Source organism: Bombus terrestris, chromosome 17 (genome assembly GCF_910591885.1).
Source record: "Bombus terrestris chromosome 17, iyBomTerr1.2, whole genome shotgun sequence".
In the NCBI taxonomy this organism is placed as follows: Eukaryota; Metazoa; Arthropoda; class Insecta; order Hymenoptera; family Apidae; genus Bombus; species Bombus terrestris.
In genome coordinates, this window is record NC_063285.1 from 6,062,154 (window position 1) to 6,080,181 (window position 18,028).

The 18,028-nt window shown below is 39.4% G+C and overlaps 1 long non-coding RNA gene across 2 annotated transcripts; it reads right to left on the reverse strand.

The window, feature by feature from the left end:
• Positions 1-1,416: 1,416 nt before the first annotated feature.
• LOC125384633 lies at positions 1,417-18,028 on the reverse strand. 2 transcript variants are annotated; one of them, XR_007227225.1, is made up of 5 exons: positions 17,639-18,027; positions 16,179-16,438; positions 4,188-4,737; positions 3,718-3,894; positions 1,417-3,627 (listed from the first exon to the last, which is right to left on the reverse strand). It is a non-coding gene; the product is annotated as an uncharacterized LOC125384633 (long non-coding RNA). The 2 variants fall into 2 exon arrangements; XR_007227224.1 differs by having other exon boundaries at positions 3,718-4,737; positions 17,639-18,028.

Genomic DNA, 18,028 nt, shown 5'->3' on the forward strand with positions numbered 1-18,028 from the left:
TAAATTCATTACAAATATAGTCCTTCTACTTTTTACGTGAGTATATTTTAAAAGAAACTGTCTTTGTACAATATATGTATATACTTTTATTTTTAATGTACATTCAAAGTCAAGAAATCGGATTTAAGATCCATTTTCCACAATGAGCACAATTAAAAGGATGAATAGTATTTTTGTAAACGATAAGATTTTCTTAATTGAAAAAGACAGTGATGTTTTGTGAAGATAGTAGAATATAGATTATAGATCATAAACCTTTCTCTTTATTAAGTTAATTTTAGTCTTCTATATGATTTGTTTCGTTATTTTGTTTCTTAGTAATCTTTCTACATTATTTCCAATGGTACAATCACTTGTTGACATGCTGAAAGAAAATCGAGCTTCATGGGAAGTGTCTAAAAGCACATTCCAAAAATTTTTTGAAAGCAGGAACAAAAGGTATTGCTATCCTATTGGATCCTACTTTTGAGAAAGAAGTATTACAACTTTATGCTCGAAGTAGTACAGGTTTCTCAAGAAATTCTACTATCAAATTTGAATTAAATCGAACAACAAATAATAGTAGGTATACAATAAAATAAATACACGATATTTTTACCATGAATATAAAAGTTTTTAAAATATATAAATCATAAGATTTTTTAAATTCAAAAGCAATATAAAAGGCCTATTAATCACTAGATATTAATCACTAGATAAAAAATAAGAAAATTTATTTATTACAAGAACGCAGACGTTATAAAACTGTCCATTATAAATTTAATGTACACTTAAATGTTATATTTATTATTTATTTATATACATATATTATTTACATGTATGTACATAAGTATGTTATAAATTATAAATATTTTATTCTTTAAAATCGTGTTCCGTAAACATGTATTTAGTATTTAACTTTTTTTTGTGATATATTACTTATTGTTATTGAATGCATGAAAATATGAACATTATATGTAGTTTATAACATACATTAGTTTGTAAGAAGAATTTGTAGAATTTAAAAAATCATATATTTTATATGACTGTAATATAATAATCTCTTAAAATGTAAATGTTTTTATTAATAATAGTTCATAAACTGAGCTATATTTTTAGTTTATTTTTCTAAATTTGTATTTTCCATTTTGTCACCTCTATTTCCTTCAATATTTAAAGTTATATAATGTACAAATTGCACCAATTCTTTTTAACCTATTACATTACCATCTATTACAAGTTCCACAAAGCTTTAGAAACATTAACTGAATAGACTTTTATAGTGGCTTGTAGACTTATATTATAAATAATAACAATGTACATTATACAAATATTAATTCATAATAATAATAAAATTTTAAATTTTACATATTAAAGAAATTGCTATTTTTTCCAAAAGTTTACTTTTAGGAATATTAAGAGAAATGTACGCGTTCCTACAAGAAAGTTTTAGTGTAGCTTTTATTCATATATGGAAACATTGTTATAATATGATCTACAAAAAGACATGCTTTGATGCGATAACAAATAACAAAATTGACAAAATGATTTAGATATGGAATTTAATCAGCTTCATTAATAATAATTGACGGTCACCGGACGGGCCTCCGCGTCCGACGAGGAGAGTACCACCAGTAGAAAGCAGGATATGGAGGAAGGAATGGAGCTTGCATCAAAGGTAACCAGAAAATCCATGAAGCTCGCAAGTAGGGTGGATAAACCAGAGGGTTCAGATATGGATCTGGTAATGGCTCGAAGCGTCGAATCAGATGCAAGAAACACCACGGCTGGAAATTTGCAGGGAAGTTTGAGTTCGGACGTCGAAGAGCTGATGGCCTATGTGGCCCCATCCTCAGCAGAGACGTCCAGGGAAAGAAAAAAGAAGCTGACACCCACAGTTCCAGACATACCTATGGAACTGACTTCGGAGATGAGAACATCCCCCACAGCGGACATAGGAGCTGAACTAATTCGGCAAGTAGAGGAGATAATGAAGAACACATACATTAAAACCTTAAAGGAGGTAGCAAGCACCATTGCCGCGGGCACAGTGGAGTTGACAAGGCAATGCCACCCAAATATCATCGCCCTCGAAGGGGCAAAAGGGTGGTGAATGGAAGGTGATCGAGCATAAGAGAAAGAGGAAGGTTGCGAAGAGACCAGCTGCTGCCAAGGTACCTAGGACCTCACAATTAACCTCAACAGGAGGGTCAGTGCAGGGGACCAGGAAGGTGATGCTCCCTGCCCCTCCGCGGTTATCTGCGGTGACCCTAACGCTGAGTGAGGGGACGAAAATATCATATGCCGAAATGCTGGCGACAGCTAGACAGAAAGTTCCGCTGCCCGAATTCTGTATTGAACAAGTTAAAATCAAGAAGGCGATGATTGGGAGGCTCATTCTAGAAGTTCCCGGGGACAGAGAGAGGGAGATGGCACTCGCGCTTGCAGTGCGGTTGACAAAAGCCCTGGATCCGACCACAATGAAAGTTGTGGTCCCAACAAGAACGGCCAATCTGAGGGTAACTAAGATCGACATCTCGGTCGGCAAGGAAGAACTTCGAGACACCCTGATGAGGGCCAGAGGATGCAAAGCACTGGAAGTTCGAGTAGGAGACATCAAGATTTCCAGAGATGGCCTTGGGTCAGCATGGATAAGATGCGCGACAGCAACAGCGCGGAATCTAAGTCTTGTGGGCTGGTCAATGGCGAGGGACGAAGCCATCCCGAAGAAGCCCTTAAGATGTTGTAGATGCTTAGAGCTAGGACACGTGAGAGTGACCTGCGGATCTACGGTAGATCGGGGGCAGCTATGCTACAGGTGCGGAGGCATCGGTCATCAGGCCAAGAGCTGCTCTGCCTCCGTGTCCAGGTGCCCGCTCTGTGAGTCGCTTGGTGCGGCCACCACCCACAGAATGGGAGGGGCGGCATGCGTTCCGCCGAAAACTAAAAGGACTGAGCCAGAGCATGGGGCGATAACGCGAGAGATCTACCGCAAGAAGAAGAAAGGATCACGAATGGGGCAGATGGCCGGGGGAGGCCATGGATATGGACTTAATAAAGTAGATTCATACGGCTCCTCCAGACCAACTTGGGACGATCGAAACAGGCACAAGACCTGCGCTTCCAGACGATAAGGGAGAACAGGATTGCCCTGGCGGTGGTAGTCGAACCCTATCGTATACTAGACATCCCTAACTGGGTCGGAGACCTGGACGGCTTAATCGCTATGACGTGGACGTCAGCACCGGGCACACCCGTCGCGGGGATCCTACTCGAACAGGGCAAGGGTTATGCCGCGATCGAGTGGAATGGTGGTGGTGGACGTACATGTCTCTCCAAACAGTGGCCTGGTCGCGTTTGAGGAGTTCCTGGACGAGGTTGGCGATTGCGTGAGACGACACCTTCCACATCAGGTCCTCGTCCTGGGGGACTTTAATGCTCACTCCTCGCAATGGGAGAACACAAGGACAGATTTTTCGTGGCCGGGTGCTGTCAGACTGGGATGCGGGAATCGCGCTCCTCTTACTTAACATGTGCTCAACCAGCACATGCGTGGCGTGGAGAAGGTGTTTGACGATGGAGGTATCGACGATGGATGCGGTGAACAGGATGCGAGATATGTCACGAGTCATGGTTTCCCGAGGTGAGCTAGCAATGGTGAACAGCTCTTTAGACATAGTCAATTCATTCAACACCATACTCTGGGACAGGATATTAAAGACCCTTGAATTCGTTTACCTTGAGGCCAACATTGTCGCTCCCAGCTGCCACTGCCCGCTAAGCTTATTTTCTTAGTCTTAGAATTGCCATCCTCAACCCGGACAACTCGTCGCTCCACCAATGGTTAACGCTTCTCCTCCCACACGGCGGTAAAATCTTCTTCAATTCGTCGACATATATACGTTCCAATCGTTTCTGAAATTGATTGTCGCGTCGTCATTAACCATAAAATTTGTATTTTCATCAAACCTCCTCAGGAATTTTCCCTCGTTAACATTTTTCGTCGAGTATTTAAAACTGCCCCCGCTGGTTTCTTTCTATTTACCGAAAACTCATGTAATAAATATAAATGATTAGAAGCAGAGTACCAATCCATGACGGAACTCTTTTCCCAATTCTGCCTTATTCGTCTGCTAATGCTCAAAATATCCTAGAAACTCATACGTTCATTCCTAGCGAAGGAGTATGTTCGTGTCATACGGGCTTACAGATGGGTCGGCTACACCGGCAACGATGGAGAAGAGGGTTCCGCAGGGTTCGGTTTTGGGTCCGATTCTGTGGATCATCGGATACGACGCGGTGCTTCATTGCCCCATATCCCCAGACTCAGGCATGGTGTGTTATGCGGACGACACATTGGTCTTGGTCGGAGGACGCTGGTGGCACGAGACGCTCCGTCACGGAGAGCCTGCCGCCGCTTACGTGATACGGGCTATACGGAGACTGGGCCTGAAGGTGTCCCCAGCCAAGTCAGAGGCCATATGGCTTTATGACTACCGACGTAGAGGAGCTCCTCCGCCCGACCAGTGTTTGGACATAAGCGGAGAGGAGGTTAAGGCAGGACCTCGGATGAAATACTTGGGCCTCACCATCTACAGTCAATGGACATTCGGGTCGCACTTCAAGCTCCTGGTTCCCAAAGTGGCGACGACAGCCAACGCTCTATGTGGGCTGCTGCGGAATGTCGGTGAGGCAGAAGTCGGAGTGCGCCGATTGTATGAGGGAGTCATCCGTTCTCAGGTCCTGTACGGGGCTCCGCTGTGGACAAAGGATCTGATGAAAAGTCGACGCAGTCTACTCCTGCTGAGGAGCCTTCATAGGACGACCACCATTAGGATCGTAAGGGGATACCGGGCGATATCATATGCGTCGGCGACTGTCCTGGCGATTTCTCCTCCGTTCGAGCTCCAGGCCCTAGCGCTTCGACGGGTGTACCATCAACTGCAGGACCTGTGCTCGGGCGGGGATACGTCCTCTGCCGTCCAGTCGGCCCGCGACGTCCGGTAGGAGGCAAGGCTCGAGACTTGGAACGGTGGCGCAGTCAGCTCGCCGTCGAGGATACGGTGCGGCCTTATCGGGCCGTTGAAGCGGTCCTACCAAACTGGGAGGCCTGGAGAGATCGTGACGGGCACCCGTTGACGTACAGGATGACGCAGGTACTCGCGGGGCACGAAGCGTTCGGGGAGTTCCTGCTAAAGATTCGGTGACTAGTACGTGCCACCACTGCGAGGAAGAGGAAGACACGGCACAGCACTCGTTGGAGTTCTGCCCGGCGTGGGAGGAACCGCACCGTGTCCTACGACTCGTCATCGGCGAGAGCTTGACCCCCGAGAGGCGATCATAGAAGCCATGCTGAGGGATCAATAGGAATACATCGCCGTCCGCTCCTACTACGAGTAAGTCATGCACCCAGAAAAACGCGCCGAGAGAGAAAGGGTGAGAGGACAACACCCATCGAGAGTGCCGTCACGCCGAAGAGGGTCGGGCCTCTCCTCCGGACTTGCACGACAGCCCAGGCAGCTTGGCGTTAGGAGGAGTGGTTCCTCCTAAGGGCTCAATCAACCAAGGATGACTCCCGATTACACCATCAGAGGGAAGACGAAGGAGTGCCCTAGCAGCAATACGAAAAGATGATCCCGGAGCTCTCCTACCAATCGTCAGGCCGATCGCCGTGGAGGTTTTAGCCGTTACGAATCCGGCAATACCCAGTGCCCTCTTCCCGGAGGGCGCTGGGCGCCTATGGAGGTTTCCTCCACGAAAAAAAAGAAAGCTTCATTAATAATAAATAAAACTTTCTACAAAAAATTCATTAAACATATTATATTTATACAACTTTATTAATGATTTTAAAACATATTATGTAGTTTTTAGTAATCAAATTGTAAATATAGTAAACAAATAATTGTGTTAAGTTATGGTAAAGATCCATAATCTATATAATATGACATATTACGTACATACATACGAAATGTGTAACATTAATCACATGTATACACAACAATACGATGTTATTATTACTTATTTAGTTATTACTTATTATTATTATATTGTTTTGTCATTGTTTTGCCCGGAGTTTATCTATTATTACATTCTATGTATCCTAACGATATTGATGGGCCGAAGCAACAAACAGCAACAAGATTTGAATTATCCTCTAACTTATGTGTCGCTGCATGTACTTTCAAGGAGAAAAACTGGCACAGTCTCGCTTGTGACACTTCCTTTAACGCATTTTGCCATTGAAAGATACTAATTTCTGTGACTTGTTTTATCTCAGTTATTAAAGTTTATATCTACAATTTTGTAATTTTTATGCAAACGTAAAAGGTAAGTAAATATTAATAAATATTATAACAATATAATACTAATATATATAATATAATATTAATAAATGTTTTGCTATTTACTTATTTTATTTCCATTAAAGTATATTGTATTTTCCATTACAGTATTTTCATTTTTATTCAGTGTAATAATAAACATATACGTTAATATTCATTGATATTAGTGTAATTGTAAGCTTCACCATAAATTTAATAAAACTGATAAGAATGGAGTTGTTAAAAGCGTATATGTGTGTAATTAAACTAGATTCTATTCTCAACGTTACTTCATTATTTTATTATTGTTTCATATGTATATTTTTCTTTTGAAAAATAATTTACATATGCTTCTAAGTTAATAGAAGTAAACACAATGTGTTTGTATTAATTGTTATATATGTCACAATTTCAAGCATAGTATTAAATTATGGTATGTATTATTAAAAAATATAGTTTAATGTATATATTAAATACTTATAAAGAATTTACTTGTAGATTTTAAATATGGATACTAGATCAAAGAGTCGGATTAAAGCACTGATTACTAAAGGTATATTGAATATATATTGCTTGGGTATTAAAAAATCTGTTAACGATCATTTTGAAGATACTTTGGATTCTTTACATGGTTCAATTGCTCAAACACCACAACCTGGTCCTTCAACTTCAACTACGCCGAAAGTTTTGAAGAAAAAAGGTTATCGTCGTATAGAAATTATCCCAGAAAATGATATTATCAATATTGATAATACAGTATCAGATTCTACTGCAATACATGATAAAGCAGAAAATAAAAATATAAAAACTGGAGATGTGGTAGAAACAACAATTGGCCGAGCAAAAAGAGAGGCTTCAAGGAAAGCTACAGCTAACATTAAAAAGCAGCGGTCAATGTCAGTCGCTGCAAAATTACGAGGGCTGTTAACTCTTGACAGTAATATAAATGTTTGTATCATATTATGATGAAATTTAATACTTTTAATCTTACCCCAAATCTTATGTTACTAATCAATACTAGCCTTTATATATAGTATCCAATAATGCTTGATATCGGTTAATTAATATGTTGAAATCTAATTGCTTAATGTATGTACATTGTGTATATAAATTCTATTGTAACGTTGTTAAATATATTCTAAATTTTTAGAGGAAACGTGAAAGCCGATCTAAAAAAAGTAAAAGTGCTAGAAGTAGTTTAGAAGAAGAAATAACGCAAGGCCCTACAAAACATAGTAACTAGTATAAAACATACTATATTTTGTAGGGCCTTGTGTTATTTCTGCTTTATTATTATGTGTTATTTCTTTGTTTGATTTCAAGGAAGATCGCGGATACTTCACAGACACATTCACAGGATCATCTTTCTATAAGAGAAGATGCAATACAGCCAAAAATGTCTTCAATGACAACAAGAAATAGTAATAGAAGGAGAATTTTTTCACGGGGTGCAAACACGAAGATGCAGCAGCTAAAAGAAGAAGATGAGTCATCCTCTGAAATGAAACAGTTTCAAGCAAATATTAAGAAACAAGAAATTAAAAAGCGGCAGAACAGATCTATGATATTGGGCGAAGATGAAATACAACCATCTTCGGAGGAAAAGGATTACTGAATTTTAGATAAAAAAGAATACGTATAAATCGAATGCTCTATTCGATCCATAGGCCAAGGTATCAGTAAAGGAAAAAATTGAAGCATTTGAACAGGCAGGCACGAACACTTCGAAACTTGCTCAACTAGAATAACTAGAACAAAAACACGAGAACAAAATACTCGAGCTATTGCACAAACAAAAGCTTTGAAAAATGCAAACATTGCAGAGGAAGCGATTGCACATAAATTAGTACAAAAATCACATTTAGCAAAACAAATGCAAGAGAGACAGCGCCAAAAACGGAAGAAGAAACGTCTAGCTCAATTACAACGAGCTCGGGTATAAAATTGATAATTTAAAAGATGAATGTGTACAAAAATAAGGATACCGAAAAAGATATTGATTTTTATATAGTATAGAAAATTAAACTACAGTTGGATTAATTCGGAGGAAAAGCAAGAAAGAAGAAAAGAAGAAGAGCAACAGCGTTTACAATGTTTACAAGAACAAGAAAAGGCGGAACGAATATTAACCGAACAAAGACGTCGAGAATAAGAAACTGAAAGACGAAAAGAAAGAGCTAAACGACAAACTGCAGCTGAAGTAATGAACAGATGCTTACATCACAGATAACATTACAAACAATATCAAAGTATTCTTCTGTTATAAAAGCACAAGCTATTATTCATTCAATATTTTAGGCAAAATATGGCTCCAAACAGTATGGTCGAACCACTTACATTTTAGATAGTGAATCTGACGACGATGAATCGGATGATGAATCGAGGCCAAAACATACAATTCCACTTTGGGCACAATATAAGTATTGTTTTACTTAATAAGTTAATAAACATTAGAGTGCATAGAGTACTCGAATTTTTATCAATTTTAGCGCACATACGTAAAAATCAATTTACAACGCAACGATATATTCCAGAGAAAGCAGTTCATAAATTCTTTGATAGTAGAAAGTGCACACTGGATTTGACTAAAATGTTTCAAAATGTAGATAGGAATAGATTAGAACGCACGTCCAGTGCAATTTAGAAGACACCACCATGTTATTCCATGATGAAAACCGAACAAAAGGTATAATTTGTTAAACTGAATGTTGTTCATATGAAATCATATTGTGCCTTAGAACAAGAATACTTATCATACCTTGCGTGTAATATAGAAATGATGTTACACAACTATCATTAAAATATGTATGTGTTCTTAATATATCAATGAACGTAAGGCTATTTCACTTTTTATATTTTAGAATGATCATAGACATATATTATTTTTATTATACTAATCAAATTTTACCATATTTTCTTATTTATATGTATCTTCTTAAGAATTAATAAATAATTGTTCTGGTTGTTCTAATAATTGTTCTGATTTTTTAATGAAAAGTAAATTTTATTAGATTTGACTTGTTATCACTATTGTGTAATAATTCGCGAGATACCAAACTTTAATGTATCCAGAATTGTGTCCTAAATTTTTTTAAGTGGTCTTACTCTCTAATCATATTTTCTGGCTTTATCTTTTCTTTTATATTAAATATTTTGTCGCAATGAAGTATCTCGTTACATACAAAAAGTAATCTTATAATAAATAAATAATGTGGTAGAAATTAAATGCTTTCCTTTTTTACCTGTTACAATAAAATGATTTTTAGGATCAGTTACTAATGCTAATGCACAATCACGTATAGAACGAATAACTGAGAAAGCTTGTAGAAATCCGGGTGATGAGTTCACACTTGTACATATCCTGAATCAAGAGAAACTAACAATGTTCCAACATCAGGCCTAACCGTCCGAGCATTTAAAAATATCATAGCTCATAAACATTTATCATTATGATTCAAATCTGTTTTAGAAAAGTACAACTGCAATACCATGTTTCGAAATGAATTCTTTCGTAACTTGTTCAGGTTTTTTTATTTTATACGTTATTTCATCTTTGTGGTATCTTATCCTAAATCCATATAACACTGATTAGTTAAAATCGCTTATTACAGCACGTTATTTCTAGAAATGTAATTTTTATATTATTTTAACATTTCTCATATTATTCTAGATCTTATCTTGACATTGGTTCGTTAACTTTATATTTTCGATACGGTTGACCCATTTCTAATCTCCAAAGCATTATTTCTCTATTAAAATTTGCCGTGGCCAATACCTGAGGATACCACATGGCTGAACAAAGAATATTATCGGTGTATATTGTTCCCCAATTCTTTTTATATACATATGAAAGAAATTACAAATTCTACGACTTGACGATTCTTGACGAACCTGACGAAATAATCGATTTTTACTAAATTCAACATCGTCTTTACGAGGAGTTATATCAGTATCACTGTTTATATCGCTTGACAACGCAAATAATTTGTCGCTATCCGCTATTTTCACAAATTCCCCGTATCGTAGATATGAAAATTTTCAATAAATTTGCTAAAATAAACCTCAACGAAAGTAAGACCAGAAACAAAATTTATTAACTGCATGTTTATCGATATTTGCTTTGAAATATGAAGAAGGTATCCGACTTTTTTGCGCCGTCTAATGAAAATGGACATTTTCTTTTATTCGAATATTTTAAAAGCGAATGCGCGAACATTGCAGTTTGAAACAGATTTCTAATCTTAGTTCCCAAACCGTCCCGTTAATTTTACATCGTAATAGATTGAAACTTTGAAGTCTGTTGTTTCAAATCCCAATATACGCTAAAATCGAAAAATTTATCAAGATTACTAAACGAATATCAGATTTGCTCGGTTAACGAAAAATATCTAACTATCGAAGGAGCAACAAGGGGAAAACAGAGAATCGATGCCAGCATAATTTACTTTATGACAAGAACATTTTCTAATAGCGCTCTACTCGTTCATACTGTACAAGGGCAAGCGCACGCGCGGGCCGAATCGAAATTAAGCATCTCCGTATATAATGCGTTGCAACTCTTAATCGACTTATCGATCAAAGTCGTGCGTGCGCCTACAACGCTTGTTACGTTGTTACGCGTGCCGGAGTTCGCTCACCTCTCTCCCAGAGATTCAATATAATTTCGCGGAAGAACTTTTTAACTTGCTTCCTCGTTTTATTACGCTGCTATCTCCTAGCCACGAATGATTCTTTGGCGACGGGTTTATTGCACGAAATTCGTCCTTCCTCGTTGACACGTCTAATTTTCGTCCAATTTTCTCATTGTATCCCGTTGTTATTGAACTCTTCGAAACCTCACGTTGTTTAGTTTCTTCTTTTCAAATATAACGATCTTGTATCTTTTGTCGAAAGGATGTTTCTCTTTTTAGTTAATTTTTCGTATTAGGAAATGTTTAAACTCAAACTTTTTTATCTTTTTAATTTCTTTATTCTTAGGAATTCCTCGAACGTACGTTTAAAATTTAAAGTTCTGTTAAATAAAGTTAGCAACGAACATCGTGCACTTCTTTCAGTTCAACGTTAAAGTTTTCATACAAGAACTTTGAACTTAATAATTACAGCATTTTAGATGATAGAAGAATGTCGAACTTAAAAGAAACAAGCAGACACTTGTTTAAACACTAACGTTCACCTGTGCTAGCGAGTCTAAGATTTAAAACTGCAATCCAGCAAAACTGTAGGTCGCTGGCTAATAATCACAACGGACGATGCCAGGTAACTCGAAGAAAAGAAAGACAAGAAATTTGGCAAATTAACCGCGCTGGTATCTTGAGAAACCCAAGTTCGGAATATATTAAAACTCTGCAACGAATAAAATATTCCTAAAAGATGGACAATGTATGAGAAAAGAGAATTTCACTCTCCGATCGTTGAGATTAATTTCCATTTTCTTATATTTCATCTAAACTTTAACCAAATAGCGATTAAAATCGATGGTGATCGGAATAAAATTTGCGATGTCGCTAGTACTGTTTTTAAAAAACCGAATTCAGGCGGTTTAACGTTCGTCGTTCAAATGCATCGTTAGTAGTTCGTAAATAAACGTTGCCGACGTTGTTCGAAGGCGTTTCATCGATACCCTGTAAATAATCCCGATTCAGTTGGATTTTCAGCGCTTTTCAATCGGTTTTCAATCGAATTTCTAAACGAGACGTAACATTCCTCGGACCCAGCATTTCCATCATACGCGTATTTCAATAATTTCAATAATTACGTCGCTTTTAATCGACAAAGTGTAGCTCTGATCGCATCAAAGCGGAAAGATGAAATTTTTACGAAGGTCTAGGTTTAGATCGATGTTTAGATAACAAATTTACCATAGAAATTATTTATGTCTATTCGATGCAGCCTTTCGATAGTCTAATACGCAGCAAAATAAACCTTTAAAGAGAAAGACAATCTCTTACTGTTTTCAAAAAAGAATCAAGAAAATTCCAAAACTGTTCGTATATATCTGTTGGAAAACCTACCAACATTCACAGATTGCCAAAAGGCAAGGTTCTCGGAACTCACAAAACTACCTATAAACTGTTCCAAAACGAAAAATCCTTCGGAAGAAGAAGATGGGAAAGAATAAAGAAAGAATTACGCGAAACTGAACTTCGTAGATTGCGGTGAAGCTCGCGGTAGATCTCGATCCACACGGAGAGTGGATTAGAGTAGCGAGGCGAGAGAATGACGCGTGGTGTCGTCCGGAACGGTATCGGCCGACTGACTGAGTGGCGAGTGTCGTGCCGTGTGCAACCTCTGGTCCGATCTGCCCGTGTATGTGCTCGCGTGCATTCCGTCCTCGGCGTCGATTCAAGGACCGCTCCAATTCCCAATACCTAATCGCAGGCGGACAGTCTGTGTGCTAAGCCTTCTCCGGCAGCTGCCTCTCTTTTGTTAACACCACACTGGGTATTCCAACTAGGTTTCAATGGCTGGGAAGGGCGGCAGCTTTCCACAGCGAATAAAAGTCCTGATATTTCGATTGTTTACCGGTCTGCTTCTGCCGTTGCCACTATCATCGCCGTCGCCGTTTCGCCGTCGCTGCTACGGTTGGCTGTCCGCTTGATAATTGTGCGTCGTGCATGGATTCAATTGTGCTTTGAATAACTAGACGATGGGTTTGGGTAACTAGACGACACATCTGATGCTGTTGTTCCATTCGGATAACGATACTTTGCTTCTGTTAGTTTTTTGGAGCACGTTGATTATTTCTGTCTATGCGTTTGATATATCGATCTTTGTTGTTAATGTCTGTTTATATTGTGGCGGCACTCGACCTCGAAAATTTCCAACGGCACAAAGCGTTTTATCTTTAAAGCGCTATGCCGACAAGCCTAATGTGCCATCGATATCCCTACGGCTCTTTCGCCGAATCTTCGGGAGAACGCAACGCGGCAACCGTCGCGGACTTCTAACAAACGCGCACGATATCGATGGCCAACAAAGAAAAGAATCGGCGTGGCTTTTGAATAAAAGAGATTCAGTCTGCCCCCAGCTGCGAAGTGCGAAGGATTACGCGAAGCAAACATAGAGAGACTTTCTCTCCATAAGGAGTCCTGCTCCCAGGGGTCATCGACGTTGAAACTGTTCGACGTAGAACCGCTATCGATGTCACACACGTCCTGCGGCGCTTCTTCCTCAACCTGAGTAGGCGGAACCGTTGTTACTCGGTTGTTTCTGTTCCTCTGTTCTGCCAGATTTTGAAGTCCGACGTCGTCCCAAAAGCTCTCCAAAGGCCTAGACCTTCGATGGGACGTCTGCGTTTCAGGCACCAACTCGAACGTGTTTCGGCTGTTCGACTGATTGTTCAACTTATCGCGAGAGGCCATGCGGATACAGATTCCTCGTGCTAATCTCTGCCGACGAGATATCAGGCAAAGGATCGGTAGATTTTACACTCCTCAGAGTATCGGCTTCGCAAAAGTTCTTCTTGTCCACGAGATCGACTTTGTAATCGCTCAACAATTGGCCAGTCATTCATTTGAACGTGTCTGGGCATTTGCCTGGAAATTGGATTCAAGATACGTCCTATATCGTTCCTTTTGTTTAACACGGAAGCGTCGTCTCTTTGATTGTTTAGTTAAGGTAATCTGGAAGAATGACCGATCGACTTCATCGACTCGAAGGTGTCTACGGCGTTTACGCTACCTTGGAGATCGGAGTATTTCTTTAATAGTGTTTTTTTGTACCAATTTTTGTGTATTACATATGTGATTATATACCATTATAAACGATGAATTCGGTTGTGAGGTGGTCCAGGCAAAAGTACCGATACACGACGGTACGATATAGCCATGCAATATTACATTTTTTTTTAGGTTTACACTTCCTGTCACACTTCTGTCCTGAAAACCTGATTGCAAAAACAGGACAAGGAGATCGGAGTAGTAGTAAGGACCGCCTGACTGCTCGTTCTGCAGATGTGGCTCACCTAGCAGATACGATCGAGGCGCGATATTTGCCTTAATCGTAGACGTCGAAGTTTGATAGTGACTGGAATCCTGACTGACCTACCTCGAATGACTTTGAAACCGTAGATCAGACTCGCGTTTTGCAGTATGTTGCCGACCAAACAATTCCCTAATTCCCTGATTTCCTAAGGACATCAAACCCATACGAGAGTGCATGGAGGACCGGGCGCTGGCAACTCTCTGACAAGCCATAGAAGTCGAGATCGAAGTGGTTCCAGAGGCCACAGAGTAACTAGAGTCTCTGCTATGAGAAGCCGTAAGCAGATTATTTTGAGATCCTCTCTGAAGACCGTGCGAATTGTCTCGCGATTGGTTGTCCAATAGAATCGCCGGTGAATTCCTCGGTGCATCTAAAGGAGACATCCTCCTTCTTCTTCGTCGTGTCGGTGTACATTCTATGGTCGTTGATAGGCTCAGGTACAACTTGATCGATCTCCTCTTAGAGTCCTCTCGTTCTGCGCGTCTTCGTTTTTCTCGCGCTGATCCAGATCGCTGTCCTTATCGCACAGCAAAGCCTCCGAGCCGCTGAACACTCCACGGTGTTTCATTTCCTGGTGCCTACGGTATTCTTGTCTTTGAATCTGTCGAAACTTCCTCTTTAAATCCGCCAGCAGATCCTTCACGGATTTGTTGCTATCTTGTTCTCGATCGCTCGACGGCAAAAACACGTATTACGAGCTGGAAATTAGACGACGAAAACAGTCGAACGCCTCTACGATAGCGTTAACGATATAATTCCCGACATACCATGCTGACCCATATTTTGCAAGATAGTACGGCTATAGTACGAGCGTTAAGTCGTAACGGCCGGTTTCGCTAGTTAAATTCCAAAGCTGTTAATCGTTCCCATTCACCAATCAGCCCAAACCCAACAGTAACAAAGAGAAGGAGCTCCACGGAGAAAATGTTTGCAGATTCCGCTCTTTTCCTACGCCCCTTTTTCTATCTTTTTGTGTCTATTTTTCGGTTTCCTTTCACTTTTCTTAAAGTTCCTTGCTACCTACAAATTTGATCTACCTCTTGACGAGAGGCAACTTGGCGATAGAGAGAAGAACAACTAGAGAAGATAAGAGACGAGGAAATTTTCAAGTCTCGATCGCGAAATGTCGCTAAAACATATGCGCTTCTTTTTCTCGTTTCATTTCGATTCGTTCGTGCGTTCGTACTTTTGCTAGTTTCAAGATGATTAAAGTAATTTTAATGGAAGTGTAACAGGATTCGTGATACACACAGATTAATTCGACTCTCAAATTGATTCGAAGCATTTTATCCGAAAACTGGTTCGTAGAAGAAGTATAAATCGTTAGTTTCATGCGCAATTAGCGTCTCCGCTCGTTCTCCGCTAACGTATCTCTAACGCGATACTATCGACTCGTGCAACACGATATAGAAGCGTTTTATTCGTTTCAAGGTTTATTTCGTAAAACACACACGTGAGTGCGTCGAACATGTTAGGGCGGTTATACTGGTTAGAGTTTGATATCGTACTTGGTACAGTCCAATTATCCACTTGGAATTCTTTCAGTAGGTAGACGCGGCACGTTCGTGGGCATATTTGTGCAAAATTGTGTATAAATCTTTGAAAAATTCTTAACTCGATATATTCTTTACGATGCAACTAGCAAACTGAGCGTTAAAACGATCTTTCAACAGGTATACGACCTAATTTTGGTAATAAAACAGGCCGAACAATTTTCTGGTTAATCGCAAAACTTGGCCCCAAAGTAATTTATGGAATTATACAAAGTCAACGTACAAAGTATAATCGAACATTCTCAAGAAGTTTATACGCGTACTGAGAGAAAAATGGTCCCAAGAACGGCCCGTATGGGAGAAGCCATAACTCAGGTAACAAGTTCAGGCGAGGTGTCCTTACCTTCGTCGTCGCAGTAGCTGTTGTATCGCGAAACGTTGGCGACAGTCCGGCGGCCGTCGGTGCTCTTGCTGCAGACATGTGGCTGATGACCGTCCTCACTTCGCCGTGAGTGACGATCTTCTACCGACAGAAACCTCGTGAGCAGCGAGCTCGAGCAGCACCTCCTGCTTGTAATAGCTCGACACCTCTACTTTCCGGGTTAACGGCGATTGCAGCATTCGCTGCTTCCATTCTAGCAGTCGCTTCATTGACTCTTCGCGCTGCAATCAGATGCATCTTGTGGAAAAGTGTCTTACAAACCCGTTCTCTTACGGAGCATTAAACAGAATTAAGCACAAAAAAAAAAAAAAAAAAGATGAAAATACGTGTATTTTCAGGAAATTGTCTTTTCTCTGCTAGTGAATTCCAATATTTATCTAATGAGCAAAATTTATCCGATTGCGATAATGGTGAACGAGACGAAAATTAAAAAAAAGAAAAATTGACAAAAAAAACTCTGCTGGATGATTTTCCACTTTACGAGATCAACGGTTCATCGATCAATGTTTTTCAAAACTCATTGTACAGGAGCGTGTATTTTATATTTTTTCTTTGCTATAACCATTTTTAAACTTCATGATTCATGGTATATTTAAACTTTAGAGTTGAAAGTTATGTGGCGGCACTCGAGCACGGAACTTTCCAACGGCTTCGCGACACAAAGCGCTATACCTTGAAAGTGTAAGGCCGACGTGCCTAATGTGCCATCGATATCCCTACGGTTCTTTCGCCGAATGTTCGGAAGAATGCATACGCGGCAACCGCCGCGATACATCTAATAAACGCGTGTTTAGTAGGGATATCGAAGGAGAGAATCCGTTCGGTTTCGAACAAAAGAGTCATTCTGCCTCAAGCCGCAAAGTGCGAAAGATTCAGCATAATAGCGAAGTAAACACAAGCCGAGATACGCGATTGTAAACTCTCGATGGTTAATCATAAGTGTGGATCGTATAAATTGTTGACTGGTTGATTGTTAATAGTGATAAACTTTTTGTTGAACATCTGAGTATTCCTTCCGCACCTATCACGACTTACCACCTCAGTTATATTTTACAAAAGGATTAAATAGAGAATTACTTCCTTTACAGATTTACAGAAAATTTTGTACGAAGATCCGGGCTGTGCCAACATTCCTGTTTGGCAATGTATTAGCATCAGCGAACAGTCTAACTTCGAGTCGGCTTGACAAAAATCGAACAACTAGCACAAACAACTAGCGACTGCTTATTTTCCATAGCTCGGAATATAGTTATGGACATAAAGACGAAATTGTTATCGGAGAAAATACAAAAGTTATATAGTTCAATACGACAAGATTTCTACAGTTTTCTACATATTACGTATATAGAAACCAAAAATGTAATAAAAATAAAAAACGACCTAAAATAAGAAGATTAAATATATTTGTTTTCGTGACTTACCTTTATATGTAGAATAATTTTCTGTCCCGTTACTGCGTTACCCTATCTATTATTGTACAAATTTTTAGGTTAGAATTATTTACACAAAGCTAATACGCGTACGGATATCTTTTCATTTTATAAACGTTTATGTATAAAATATCTGTCCACGTTAAATCAATTTCTTTTTATAGAAACTTAATAAGTTAATTTTCTAGATAGAAAAATTAAAGCTTTCAGTAAATTCTCGTACAACGCGCACTCTACTGCGTACCAGATAATGGTCAGTGAACGTTATCGAACTCTACGGCGATCGCTTAGATAATGACGACGACGGATTAATATTGCTCAGTGATTGGCTACGCTTCGAGCCTATAGGCGGTACCCGTACGCGATCACTGCGCAAAAATC